Below are 14,607 nucleotides of genomic sequence, written 5' to 3' on the forward strand. Positions count from 1 at the left end.
CCACCTTTCGCAGCAATGCAAGCTGCTATTCTCCCATGGAGACGGTCGTAGAGATGCTGGATGTAGTCCTGTGGAACGGCTTGCCATGTCATTTCCACCTGGCGCCTCAGTTGGACCAGCGTTCGTGCTGGACGTGCAGACCGCGTGAGACGACGCTCCATCCAGTCCCAAACATGCTCAATGGGGGACAGATCCGGAGATCTTGCTGGCCAGGGTAGTTGACTTACACCTTCTAGAGCACGTTGGGTGGCACGGGATACATGCGGACGTGCATTGTCCTATTGGAACAGCAAGTTCCCTTGCCGGTCTAGGAATGGTAGAACGATGGGTTCGATGACGGTTTGGATGTACCGTGCACTATTCAGTGTCCCCTCGACGATCACCAGTGGTGTACGGCCAGTGTAGGAGATCGCTCCCCACACCATGATGCCGGGTGTTGACCCTGTGTGCCTCGGTCGTATGCAGTCCTGATTGTGGCGCTCACCTGCACGGCGCCAAACACGCATACGACCATCATTGGCACCAAGGCAGAAGCGGCTCTCATCGCTGAAGACGACACGTCTCCATTCGTCCCTCCATTCACGCCTGTCGCGACACCACTGGAGGCGGGCTGCACGATGTTGGGGCGTGAGCGGAAAACGGCCTAACGGTGTGCGGGACCGTAGCCCAGCTTCATGGAGACGGTTGCGAATGGTCCTCGCCGATACCCCAGGAGCAACAGTGTCCCTATATTGCTGGGAAGTGGCGGTGCGGTCCTCTACGGCACTGCGTAGGATCCTACGGTCTTGGCGTGCATCCGTGCGTCGCTGCGGTCCGGTCCCAGGTCGACGGGCACGTGCACCTTCCGCCGAGCACTGGCGACAACATCGATGTACTGTGGAGACCTCACGCCCCACGTGTTGAGCAATTCGGCGGTACGTCCACCCGGCCTCCCGCATGCCCACTATACGCCCTCGCTCAAAGTCCGTCAACTGCACATACGGTTCACGTCCACGCTGTCGCGGCATGCTACCAGTGTTAAAGACTGCGATGGAGCTCCGTATGCCACGGCAAACTGGCTGACACTGACGGCGGCGGTGCACAAATGCTGCGCAGCTAGCGCCATTCGACGGCCAACACCGCGGTTCCTGGTGTGTCCGCTGTGCCGTGCGTGTGATCATTGCTTGTACAGCCCTCTCGCAGTGTACGGAGCAAGTATGGTGGGTCTGACACACCGGTGTCAATGTGTTCTTTTTTCCATTTCCAGGAGTGTATTTATAATTCATTTTTGCAAATTTTGTAGTTGTTGGGTTTTGTGAAAACGGTCTTCAAATATTATATCGCGTCCAGTCATAATGAAACGGTGCCAACAATTTGAACAAGGCCGCGCAGACTTGGGTGATGCTAACACGAGGCCCATATTTTGCACCATGCGATTTCCTGCACCATGCGATTTCCGTATTTTCTGCAAGATAAAAGAACATAAGGAAGGAAAGAGCTTTCTGAACGACGAGGACTTTCTCGAATGTTTCCGTAAGCAAGGAACGAATTTCTATCGTCGACGAATTGAATGACTGGTAGAACCAATGTTGAAAAACAGTACCATATATCTCTAACTCTTTGAAGAGCACTATTAAATAAAAGATACTAGGCCTGCCATAATAACGTGTGACTTATTTCTTGAAGTATCCTCATAATATCAATTCTACTGTGTATGGGATTCGTAGATTTCAACTTTTATTACATTTAAACAAAATCTTTGCAGCGGCCTTGAAAATCATTGTGTTAATTGATCCTATGCTACTGTACTGAAGAATATAGATGTCAGTGCTACCCCTACCATTCTGGGTAAAGATTCAGGGCTCTGTACGACTCTATAAGACGTCGCAACCGCCACCAGAGGAAGGCAAGTGCGCAGAGTCATACCCCTGCTCATCTGTCGTGTGCGTGAAAAAAGGAAGTCACACACCGCTCCACCGACATGCGTGCAGAGCGTCATAAAAACCCGGGAATGTGACGGCGGCAGCTCGCATTCGCTACTGTGCAGAGGTATCTCCTTACGCACACTTACGTCACCGCTGTTCTTGCAAGGTCATGGCTGCGTAAACCCACTCTCTGATACGCTGAGGTGACCCGCAGGAAAGAAGCGTTTCTTCTCGATCGAGAACATCAGAGACTGTCCACAACCCACGCTGAATAAACATTTTCTTTCCAAGAGACCAACCTGAAGTGAGAACATAAAATATGTGACGTTTCAAAGAGATTCACCTGTTATGCAGTCTTTTTTGAAAGTATAGGCCTCTTTCCAAAAGATTCATCCGATTTCACAAGACTATGTCTTCTAGCGAAAGTTTAAGTTAAAATTCAACTCAAGTTTTTGTCTTCATCCATGTTGAAGATTTACTCTTGTGAATTCGGATGAAACACTTTGAAACTGCCTGTAAGATGGGAGGACAAAGATTTGATATTATTTCCTCCCGCATACGTACAGTGCCTCATTCAAGGTCGTTAACGTGCGCTTGCATAGTTGTACTCGGTGCAGGACCATTTGCTTCGAATCCTGAGTTGGAGTAAGTTTTTATCAAAATTATTTGGGCTGAAATACGAGGGAGCAGTGATGGAATACAGTTCACAGTTACCATATAAAAATCTTGGATTAACCCTCAAAACCTTCCGTCCTGGTTCCCGTAGTCAGGATGTCTGTCGATGTTATTGAGAGCAGTACGTCCGTTGGGTGGGAATGTTAATCTCAGTGAATGCCTTGGTAATATCTGGATGGCCTAGACTGTGTCCCGGTCCTTCTCCTTTAATTTTCGTGAACATCTAACCAAGATTGTAACGTCATCCTGTACAGTCATCCAAAAGACACAGTTACACGCTTGACACATTCTAACGCAGTGAGTGAATTGCATCAGTATTTTGATACATCCATAAGAAACTACTTAAGTTGGTTAGAATTAATGATCAGTCAGCCAGGCAGTTTGTTAGTGTTGTGTGATAACGCTTAATATAATGGACCAAATGAACCATTACATTTACGTATAAAATACATCACTAACACACAGCATTTTTTCCATAGACAAAAAACCACTTTATAAGCAAAGTGATAGGGAAGGTCTAAATAAATTTGATATGTCCAAAGTATTTGATAATTAATTCAAACCCTCAGCTGCCGATAGGTGGTGTTGACATACCTCGATGGGGACAGCTGAAAGTGTGTGCCCCGACCGGGATTCGAACCCGTGATCTCCTGCTTGCATGGCAGACGTTCTATCCATTTTTTTTCTTTTTTAATCTCATTTTTGTGCTACATTGTTCGTTGATTTATTCATTGCAGACGTCCGATGACAGCTGTTTAGTTCGTTCCTTGATCCGTTCACTCAGTTTTTTTTTTATTACAGAGGGTATCTAACTCTCTGACCGAACACGCTGAGCTACAGTGCTGGCAATCCATCTGAGCCACCGAGGACACAGATGAATAGCGCGACTGCAGGGACTTATCCCTTGCATGCTTCCTGTGAGACCCACATTCCCAACTGTCCACAATCTACATACGTAATGTTCCTAATAGATACTTTGCCCATCCCTGCAGTCGCGCTATTCATCTGTGTCCTCGGTGGCTCAGATGGATAGAGCGTCTGCCATGTAAGCAGGAGATCCCGGGTTCGAGTCCCGATCGGAGCGCACATTTTCAGCTGTCCCCATCGAGGTATGTCAACAACATCTGTCGGCAGCTGAGGGTTTCAGTTATCATTTATTCTAGAGAAGCTGCACGGTCATCAATGGTATCTGTTCTTTCGAGAACAGTTACTATCTTCATATATCCAAAATATTTGATTACGGATTACGACACACTCCCAGTAAAGCGTCAATTTTGTGAAATTGAGATCAGTTGTGCTCTTTAGCACAGCGAGTGAGCTACAAAAATAGAAACTTCCCTATAAGAGCACGCAAATTTCAAAGTAACGAGGTCGTGCAAGAGAGATCAACTAATTAAATGAAAATAAATAGCACTGGCCCAAGTAAGCATGAAAGTATGAGTACCACACCTCACACGCACGTATTGGTAATGGGATCTATCAAACTATGAAAGGAAACAAATGGTCATTGTAACCATATGTATTACATCCAAAAGAGATCAAAAAGGTTTTATCTGCCGAACCAAGAATACAAACTATTAATAAGTGGACAAGAGTTTACAAGCAGCAATGGCACGGGACATGAATTTTAAATGGGTCTCTGCAGACTCTCCCGTGATGAAAGAAAAGAAGAGCAATCATCATTTTCGATTCTGTACAACAAATGGATCACACCAGTTATAAACACAGTACATGGTTAGAAATCGGTAAACAGAGTACAATGATCCGGATTTTTGAGTGATCTATTTACGAAAATTCGAGTTAGAGGAAATATGTTACTGAATTTCTCAAAAGCTTATATTCAACAGTTTCTGAAGCCATAGTTGCTGGTTTCAGAAATAAACAAATCATACCGACATATTTTGCATGTTTTCACTTACTAATGGCTGACAGTATAATGTTCTTTGGCAAGGGAGTACTGATGGAACAAAGGCAAATGATGCGAATAATACTTGGTGGCCGTCCACTGTCATCATATAAGCGCCTGTAAAAGAAGCTGGGTATTCTAAGCGTCTTAACAATATATGTAAGTAGCCTGTTTGTATATTGGCAGCGCTATATACTATGTTAATATCGCTGACAGCGCTCTGCGCTCTCGACAAGAGATTCTGTGGTTGGACGGGCTAGCAGTTAGCGAGTGGATAGAGAAGTGTGTGGACATGTTTTTCCTAGCGGAGACTCTGTGTTGGTAGTACGCGCAATGTAAAGTGAGATGAAATTTCTTATAAGAAAAGATGGAAGGAAAGGTATGATAATGGATGTATGGTTGATAATGTTTGGGTAGTGGAATTATTGCCAACTATATAATTTTTGGTACTGGATGTCATATAAATCAGGTAAAATTTTCTAAATACATTGTTTGCTCTTCAACAACATCTGTCTTTTGATAACCATATGCCTCCTAGTAGTCAGATTCTATAGTAGTTAGAATACTTTTATTTAGCTGGCTGTTGTTGCTACTAGCTGTAATTGCTGTAGTTTGTGCTAAGAAGATTTTCTGTAAGGTAAGTGACTTATGAAAAAGAATTGGGTTTCCGCTATTGGGATTTTTAATTGAAATGAGTTTAGGCAATTAACGGAGTTGGAGGTAGTTTCGTATTTCTTTAATTTCATATTTTTTTGGGTTTGTATTACTGTTAGGATTTCTTGCAATTCAGGGCCATTCTTTTATGTTAATTATTGGAAGTCATGTTGTCAAAGTGTAATAGTCAGATTGCATTGGGCTTGTATATTGTGGGTAAGAAATGAATAGGTTAAGTTTGAGTTGTTTTCATCAGGGAACATTTTGCAGGACAGTGTGTAATAAAAAAAATTAAAGACTTATTTTCACATAGGTCTTCACATGCAACACGAAAAAAATATAACCATCTTTACTCATCACTAAAGCTGTCATTGGTCAGGAAACAGTTCAGTAGTCAGTCACAAAAACCTCTGACCATTTCCATAGTCACATCAAACATCTGATATAAAGGAAAATAAAGTTCAAATCTAATCTTAAATCGTTTCTTCCATACATCTATTCTACAAAATAATTTGAAATAAAAAGCTATTATGTGTGTTAAAGAAGAAAAATGTTTAATTTTGTTGTTAAATTTAAGGATGATTTAGTAGTAACAAGAGCATTGTTGAAGATTAATATGTTCAATTTTATATTTAAGGCAATGTGCTGTTCATAAATCAGTAAATGATCAGTATGTAGCCATAAATACAATCTGGTTAAGTTTATGTAATCTTAAAGCGTTTGTTCTACATCGTTTCGACAGAAATTGTGCAAATGAAATGTGTAACACTGCATTAACCAACCAATATTTTTATTACATCTCAAGAGACGTTGAGGACGTTGCACAACACCATGAAATTAGATCTGGGTAGGGTATGTATGTTCTATGACAAACCCAAAACACAAATGTTAGTTTGACTTAACTGCGGAAGTTCCATGAAGAATTCTGTTTTACTTCAATTGCGAGAAATGTACACGAGCAAATGTTTAGTAAAATTCATAGTGCAACAGCATTAATAATAATAATAATAATAACGATTCTGGCCTGACTATTAAAGATGTGAAAATTCAATTATCATAATAATAGATCTAACAAATAGTAGGATGACAATAATTAGAAATAATACAAATTAAGTAGTTTATTCTCTTCTTCGGAGGAAGTTGCAGAGTTACTGTGTCTGTCTGGTATATTGATTTGTAAATGCATAAATAACATTCAAATACACCAAACCTAGATGAATACTTTGTTACAATTATAAATAAGGAAAACAAAAAGAAAGGAAAATTTCAAATCGATTAAGGCAGATAAACTCGGAAATCTGTTCAAAAGATAAGGAAACGATGGTGTGAGATACAAATGAAAACAATGGAAATATGAAGAACACAAAGAAGGGAATTGTGTTGGGTAGTCAATACATTTCAGATGACAGATGGAAAAGTAAGCAACAACAGACAGAAAATTTTACAAACTTTCCAAGATGTCTTTAAAAGTCTGTATAGTTCAAGGAGTGAAGCAAAAGCACAAGACGTTATTACCATTCAGTTACAAGTGAACATCTCGATCTCAGATGTTAATTATCTTTGGGAAAGTTAATGCTAAGAAGCGACATGAAATATGATGAACATGTAAAAACAGTAAAAAATTTTCGATGGTGCTGACCACATACATGCAATATTTTTTGAAAGAATAAGTCGCCATTTGGCTGTGTATTACTGTATTTATCTCCTGCACTATTATACGTCGACTTTTTAGCCATTGCCGAGTACAATAATAAAAGTTTTAGCACTGTACACGACAACGGCCTAAAAACCGAAATCTAGATAGTACAGAAGACGGATACAGTAATACTTTTTCAAAAAAAATGTAAAAACGGTATTTGGAAAACAGAATGGAAAACACAGATTTGGTGAAAGGATTCTGGGAAAGTTCAATGTATCCCGTTTTACGTATAATACGAAAATAGGCACCAGGACTCCGTTCAAGTTCTGCTTAAGTGCATATATTGGCAAATCTGAGAAGTACAATGTTACAGTCGTTTTAACATAAAGAGCTCTATGTGAATTTATGAACCTGGTAGTTTAAGGTTCTGGACCCTTAGAATTCTGGCATCGACTCTGGCTTGTGATTTCTCCTGTGGCCCTAGAGGGTACGTCCAACACGATGCAAAGAAAGGGAGGAAATACTGTATTACAGTGACATACTTTGTCACCAGTCGGACAGATGAACCTCCTGTGTCAGTTGAACACTGTGGAATGTGAAAGTTGGGTTATACATTACAAAATCATAAACACAACTGACTGTTTGGAACCGGGAACCAAAGCACAGCATTAATTTCAATAGGTAGTAAATTAAACCTTCGCTTGCAAATGAATATTAAATACAAACAGAGCCACGAATTATGAAAGTCCGCAAATAAAACCCTCTCATCAGCAGCGCATTCTCTTTTTTGTGCGACTTTTAAAATGTTAGACCTATTGACGTGTGATTGAATAGTGTGTTGCATCACATAACTCGTTTTGACAATTCACTTAAAAACATTAACAAATATTTATGTGTCTTACAAATATGCCACCTTATAGTGTGAGAGATGAATTACTAGCTGTTCAGTTTCTACATGACTGTGTTACTGGACAGGACTAAAATAATTTTCTTACTGTCAAGCTGGGGACATTCAAAGCGAGAATGAAACGTAAAACAATATTCAAACACATGTTAAAATGTTGAAGACTGTATCGAACAATACTGTTGCATTGCAAATATAACGGTGAAAAGTCAAATGTGTCAAAGAAATAAGCTGCAAGTAACAACAAACTAATTACGGAAACAAATAGAAATATTATTTAATTTGACACGCTTTACAAGTGAATGTCTGCTACGCCAGTGAGTGTTACGTATGTTTAATTATGTTGACCGACTTTTTTTGTAATATTGTATCAGAAATAATATCATTACTTTCAACTGTGTACTTTTAAAATCTAGCACTTAATTCTTGTCTTCTGCGATGCAATGATTGCACTTGTAAATTAAAATTACGAGGCACTAGTACTATTTCATCGGCGTTATGAGATACTTTGTACACAATGTATTTTTTTAAAATTTGCCATTGTTAGACGAGTGGTACTCAACCTGGTCGCTATCGCTCACTATTGGGTGTTCCAGCTTTCACAGTGGGCAGTAGGTGACAGGGGTTTTAAAAACATGTTTAGGTTTTCGTAAAATCTTAGCATAAAGTATTTGGCAAGCAATTATCATTTATATTCGTTAATTTTCTGTAACTCTGCTTTATAAATTTTATAAACTAAGATTACTTCCTTAATTTCTAAATCACCATTACTGTGGAATCGGTTGGTGGTTAAATAATTTTGCTACTAACAGAGATATAAAAGTAGACAGTAGGTAAACCCCTGGTTTAGACGTTTGTTTAAAAGAACAGGTAATAGACAACAAGGGCAGATTAATGTATTTAAAAGCCACTGATTCGGAGCTGTGGTGCAGTGCGTTGTGAGAAACTTCTGTGCTGAGTTGCTGATTACAATACTTTAACTATCTGCATTAAAATTGTAACCTCTTCTACTAACATATTCGTAAGAATGAAACGTAACTGTAAACAGTTCCTAGCTCACTTCTTGTGTTATGATGCATTCTTCCTTGCTGGCAGATAATAAAGTGAGAATAATGAAATCGAGCAAAAAGTATTCAATGCATGATTAAAGGTGTGCCTCAGTAAAGATACGTCACGAATGCGATGGCATGATATGGTCACTGTTATAGCACACACCAGTACGTAATCCGTTATCTTGTTAGACTGTATCACCTTCATTGCATTAGATTAGGTTAATGCTTGCTCTACAAATCATGAATGCGATACTTCCTAATGATGTGGAATGTGTCAGTTTAAAAACAGATCTCTTTACATACCATAATTAAAGTTTTCTGTTTTGATTTTTTGTTTTGTTCTTTTGTTTAGTGGTACAATTAATAATTTAGAAGGATTTGCCGTTCATAATTTTTTTAATTTGTTTTTAAATGTTGGTTGGCTATCTGTCAAACTTTTGATGATATTTGGTAAATGACCAAAGACTTTTGTAGCTGCGTAATTCACCCCTTTCAGTGCCAAAGTGAGATTTAACCCAAAGCAGTGAAGATCAGCCTTTCTCCTAGAGCTGTAGCTATGCACATTGCTATTGATCTTTAAATGGGTTGGGTTATTAACAACAAATTTCATATTTGAATATATATACTGTGAAGCTACTGTGAATATCCCTAGTTTCGTAAACGTCTGCAAGATGATCTTGTCAGGGCTCCAGCTATGTGCAATGAATACTTTTTTCCTTCATGTTGAATTACGCCAAAATATGACGCCATACAAAAGCAGTGAACGAAAATAGGCATAATAAGGTAATTTACTTATATGTTTATCGCAAAACTTTGCAATAATCCTAATAGCATAAGTAGCTGAGCTCAAACATTTCAGCATATCATCAATATGTTTCTTCCAATATTATCTCCCATTAATGTACACATCCAAAAATTTAGAATGGTCTGTCATAGCTACAGACTTCTTTTCAAATTCTATATTTATTAATGCTGTTGCGCCATTTACTGTGCAGAAATGTATATAGTGTGTGTCATCAAAATTTGCTGAGAATCCATTTGCAGAGAAACACTTCATAATTTTCTAAAAGACATTATTTACAATTTCTTCAGCTAATTCTTATTTGTTGGATGTGACTGATATACTTGTATCATCAGAAAAAAGAAGTAGCTCGCATCTTGGTGAATACAGAGTGGCAAATCATCAACATATGTTCAGAACAATAAAGAACCCAAGACTGAACCTTATCGGATCCCATTCTTGATACCTCCCCTGTGTGAGGAATCTGCTGATATTTGAATATTATGTGAACTGTTTATTTCAGCCTTGTGAACTGTTCCAGTTAAAAATTAATTAAACCATTTGTGCACTGTCCCACCCATGCCACAATACATAGGCCGTCGCTTATTTTTTTATGTTTCAGGCTCTGATGGCTATTGTACATCATCATTGTTTGAAAGATTTTTGATGGTGAAAATGTTAAACTGACTCCATGTAAAAAGTGGTAATAAGTATCAGTTCCAACTTCTTAGAACAGAATATTCAGGTTCGTCTTTTTGAAAATGTAGCATTTAAGCAAAACGATGCCGTAAGCTATCGGTCGTTCTGCCTTCAAACAATGTATACATAATTTCTGACACACTCATCTGCAACATAAAACTCATACAATAAGATTAATATGTCATTACTAAAAGGTTTCCACAATGAGTGCAGGCACATTTGTTATCAAAATGACAATTATTATTCAATGAGATGAAATAAATTATAAAGCTCAATCACACGTACCTCATATAGATTCGTAGGCAGCATCTGAAGTGAGATAGAAGAAGAGGAAGACCTCGCTTCCGAAACTTGTTTTACGAAAAACAGGAATCACGTTTACAGATTTTCTTTAACGTTTTTCGTATACACTGTCGTTAAATTACAACCAATATTCATTCTCTATTCTTTGACGCCATATACATATTTTATGACATAATTCTCTTACATACTAATTATCTGATCGCAAGAGTTTAAAAAAATGAAAAATAATACTTCTTTTAAGAGGTAAGTTTCAAAGTATATTGTTTGCGATCTGTTAAGAAAATTGTTCTCAATAGTGTACTTCAAAAACTAGTATATAGCTGAGTAAATTGACAAAGAGATTGTCTAAGTGACTGCCTGCGGTGAGCAGTACGTCCAAGTTCGATTCCCCATTTGATAAAAATTGTCATGTTTTCAAATTCATCCTCTACTGATTTGCTACGGTCCACGTTTCACCGTGCGATTTCTGGTGATATCGTAGGTTTCCTAAGTCTTTGTAACTAGGATTGCAATTTTTTGTAGTGCGACACTTTTTTACTTTGAGAGCTGAAAGGAATCGCGCTTTGGAGGAAATTTTCCCCGTGTCTCTGGAAAAACGTGTGGTGCATTTGGCGGGCGTTCGCTGTTTCTGTTTCAAGTTTCACTACTCGCACAATATTATTTAGCACACAGACTTACGGAATCTTCTCGACTTGCCTTCTAGTTGTTTTCAGTGAATTCTGACGGATGGTTGACTGCAAAATTCAGAGGAACGATTACCTTAGAGAGAATGAGCAGGCGTACTTCGTGATAGCGCTGACAAGTCGTCAGTCCACAATACTGCTGCCGATGGCTGAAGCATTTCAACGTTAGTTATCAAGTATAAACGCTGTAAGTCTTCCTTTACTTGCAGACTGAGAACTCCCTCCATAGTCCTCGTTAAAATGCAAAGTACTGGGCAGCAGCGCGTAACAGTAGGCTTTACTGCTAACGTATTTCACCAGCGTCGTTAAACAAAACTGCATCAAGGCTCTGAACGACAAGCGTGACGTATACCTTGCCCGCTCTTTGCCTTCCTGTGCGTAGGTGCACAAACTAAACGAGGAAACGCTGTGGAATGCTGCTGGTATTGCGCTTATGATTACGCTCAGCTCAAGAATTGTAAGCGTCATTTCTACAGAAATGTTTCATCGTGGCACAGATTAAAGCCGCGGGTATGAGAAGCAGGGAATAAAACTTTAGAACACTGTAAACTGACATCCAGCGAAAGCGTAATAAAGTATATTATGAACAGCCTCTTAAGAAATAGCTCCCAGTGCACAATAGCACACTTCAAAATCACAGAAAAACGAAAGTTTATCGAAACACGTTTTGCTATCGAATATGGAAAGCATGAAGTCCTCAGTAACTCAAATAAAAATCAGTTACGTACACAAGAGATACGCGTTGGAGGGAAGTGCCGGAAACCCAAATTACCGTCATAAGTGAGATCCTTGTGAAGATGGTTTGCTGTTACCTTCCTCCGATCTGGCATAGAGTGTCAAGTGTATGTCTGTGTCGTTCGGATGACTGTCATGAGCGCTTATACAGTGCACTGTAGCGTTGTGTTATGGATATCGGGAAGACGGGAAGAGAGAGGGTAGAACTCGCCCTTTTTAGTGGCAGGTTGAAATACAGCGTCACCGGTGTATCATGGTCTTATTGTCTTGATGGATGGTAAAAGTGTTCTATTCTACAATGATATCATTCCAAAGACATCACTGGAGTGAACGTTGAAGATGCATCTGCCCACTTTGCCCCCACCCTTCCCTTTGGGTGCCGGGACAGTTCCTTTCCAAAAAAAAAAAAAGTAAGCAGGAGATCCTGTGTTCGAACCCAGGTCCGGTACAAATTTTCACTCGTCGCCGCCGATTCCGTGTAATGTACCCACGCAGCTGACAGCGTGATCCCTTCCCTTTCTTTTCCTTTCTACCTCTCTTCATCTTTAGTTTACATATAAATCCACATGTATTTGGCCCGTAAGGCAATTGCGTCACGCGAGTTGCGCATGCGCAAAAGTTCTTTAAAACGTGCACAACAGAAGGTGTGCTCTTGACCCTGTTGTCAAGTTTCACAAAGAATTATTACTGCGACAAATGAAACAAATAAAGGAGAATGTACACGTGCCACGTAATTTTATTAGCTTAGTGTATGCCTCTACATTCGCATTAATTTGTGAACTGTTACACAATAAAAGGTGTCACTGAAGTGTGGGATTCTCGGTTATCTTGCACTTTTTGCCCTTAACAATTGCGTCTGCGTTCGGAGTAATTGTTCTTGTGCATTTTAGGCGCAGCGTGCAGTTTAAATTTCGATCAGACAATGCGTTTCTCAGGCGCGTCTTGTTACATTTCATTGCAGAGAACAGTGGTTCACAAACATACGTGGAACAGAACATTGATATTATTGTAGCCGCCAGTTTGTGCAAACGAGGAAATCTATCCTGAGGGAAGGGTCTGTAGGATTCCAAAATGTTTTTCTTGTTCTGAAATTTGTCTCTGTATTCTCTGTGACACTGCAGGTCAATAATTTCTTGCTGCAGCTCAGGACGAATCTCTTAAATATTCGCTGAATATGGAGAGAACAGATCAAAATCACTGTCTAGTGCTGTCAGATCTTGTAAGCGCTGATCAACTAAACTATGTGAATAACGTTCACAGTCTTTGTTAACATCTTGCATGGATGGTAATTTAGGAGAACGAGCTAGGTTTCCTGCTTCCAGCTGACTCACCCAAAGTGTTAATTTCATTTTAAAAGCTCGTATTCGATCTATGAAATGAGTAATTAGCAGATCTTTACCTTGTAGTAAAATGTTCAACGCATTCAGATGGCTAGTTAAATCTGCTAAGAACGCGAGATCACATTCAAACGTGCGCGCGCATTTCCCCTCCCTCCCCTCCCTCCCCACTCCGCGACCTTGCACCTGCTCGCGAGCACGTGCCTGAGCAGACGCGAGTACTCGCGCTCAAAACCGGCCAGTTGTTAAGCCCTGGTCTAGAGGAACAGTAGCGCGTTAGATTTAAGTGCCTTGTCTTTCAGATTGCAGCATCTGTGTTACGTTTAACATCATTTAAGGAAAGTTGACCAATAAATCCGCAAGGTGTCAAAAGTCAGGGTGTTCACATACTCTTGTGCTCTTACACAGCAGCCGCCATTGTGTGTACAAAAGGTATAAAATGGCAGTGCACTGGCGGAACTGTCATTTGTACTGAGGCGACCCATGTGAAAAGGTTTCCGATGTGAATATGTCCGCACGACAGGAACTGACAGACACTCAACGCGGAATGGTAGTTGGAGCTAGATGCATGGGATATTCCATTTCGGAAATCATGAGGAAATTCAATATTGCGAGATGCATAGTGTCAAGAGTGGGCCGAGAACATCCTAATTTCAGACATTACCTCTCACCACAAACAACGCAGTGACCGACGAAGAGCAGGGGCGTATATGTAGAGTTGTCGGTGCTAATAGACAAGCAACACTACGTGAAATAGCCGCAGAAATCAGTGTGGGGCGTAGGAGAGGGCGGCGAAATTTGGCGTTAACGGCTATGGCAAGCAGACAACCGATGCCACTGCATTTGCTAACAAGACATTAGCTGCAGCGTCTCTCCTGGGCACGTGACCGAATCCGTTGGTCCCTAGACGACTGGAAAATCGTGGCCTCGTCAGATGAGTCCCGATTTCAGTTGGTAAAAGGCGATTATAATGTTAGAGTGTGGCGCGGACCCACGAAGCCATGGACCCAAGTTGTCAACAAGGCACTGTGCAAACTGGCAGTGGCTCCATAATGGTGTGGACCGTGTTTACATGGAACCGATCATTGGCTGGAAATGTTTTGTTGGGTTGCTTGGAGACCATCTGTAGCCATTCCTAGACTTCATGTTCCCGAACAGCGATGGAATTTTTATGGATGACAATGCGCAATGTCACAGAGCCACAACTGTTCGCGATTAGTTAGAAGGGCGTTCTGGACAGTAAGCGAATGATTTGGCCACCCAGATCGCCCGACATGGGACATAATCGAGAGGTCAGTTCGCGCACAAAATCCTGCACCAGTAACACTTTCGTAA

Source organism: Schistocerca americana, chromosome 7, assembly GCF_021461395.2.
Source record: "Schistocerca americana isolate TAMUIC-IGC-003095 chromosome 7, iqSchAmer2.1, whole genome shotgun sequence".
Taxonomy (NCBI): Eukaryota; Metazoa; Arthropoda; class Insecta; order Orthoptera; family Acrididae; genus Schistocerca; species Schistocerca americana.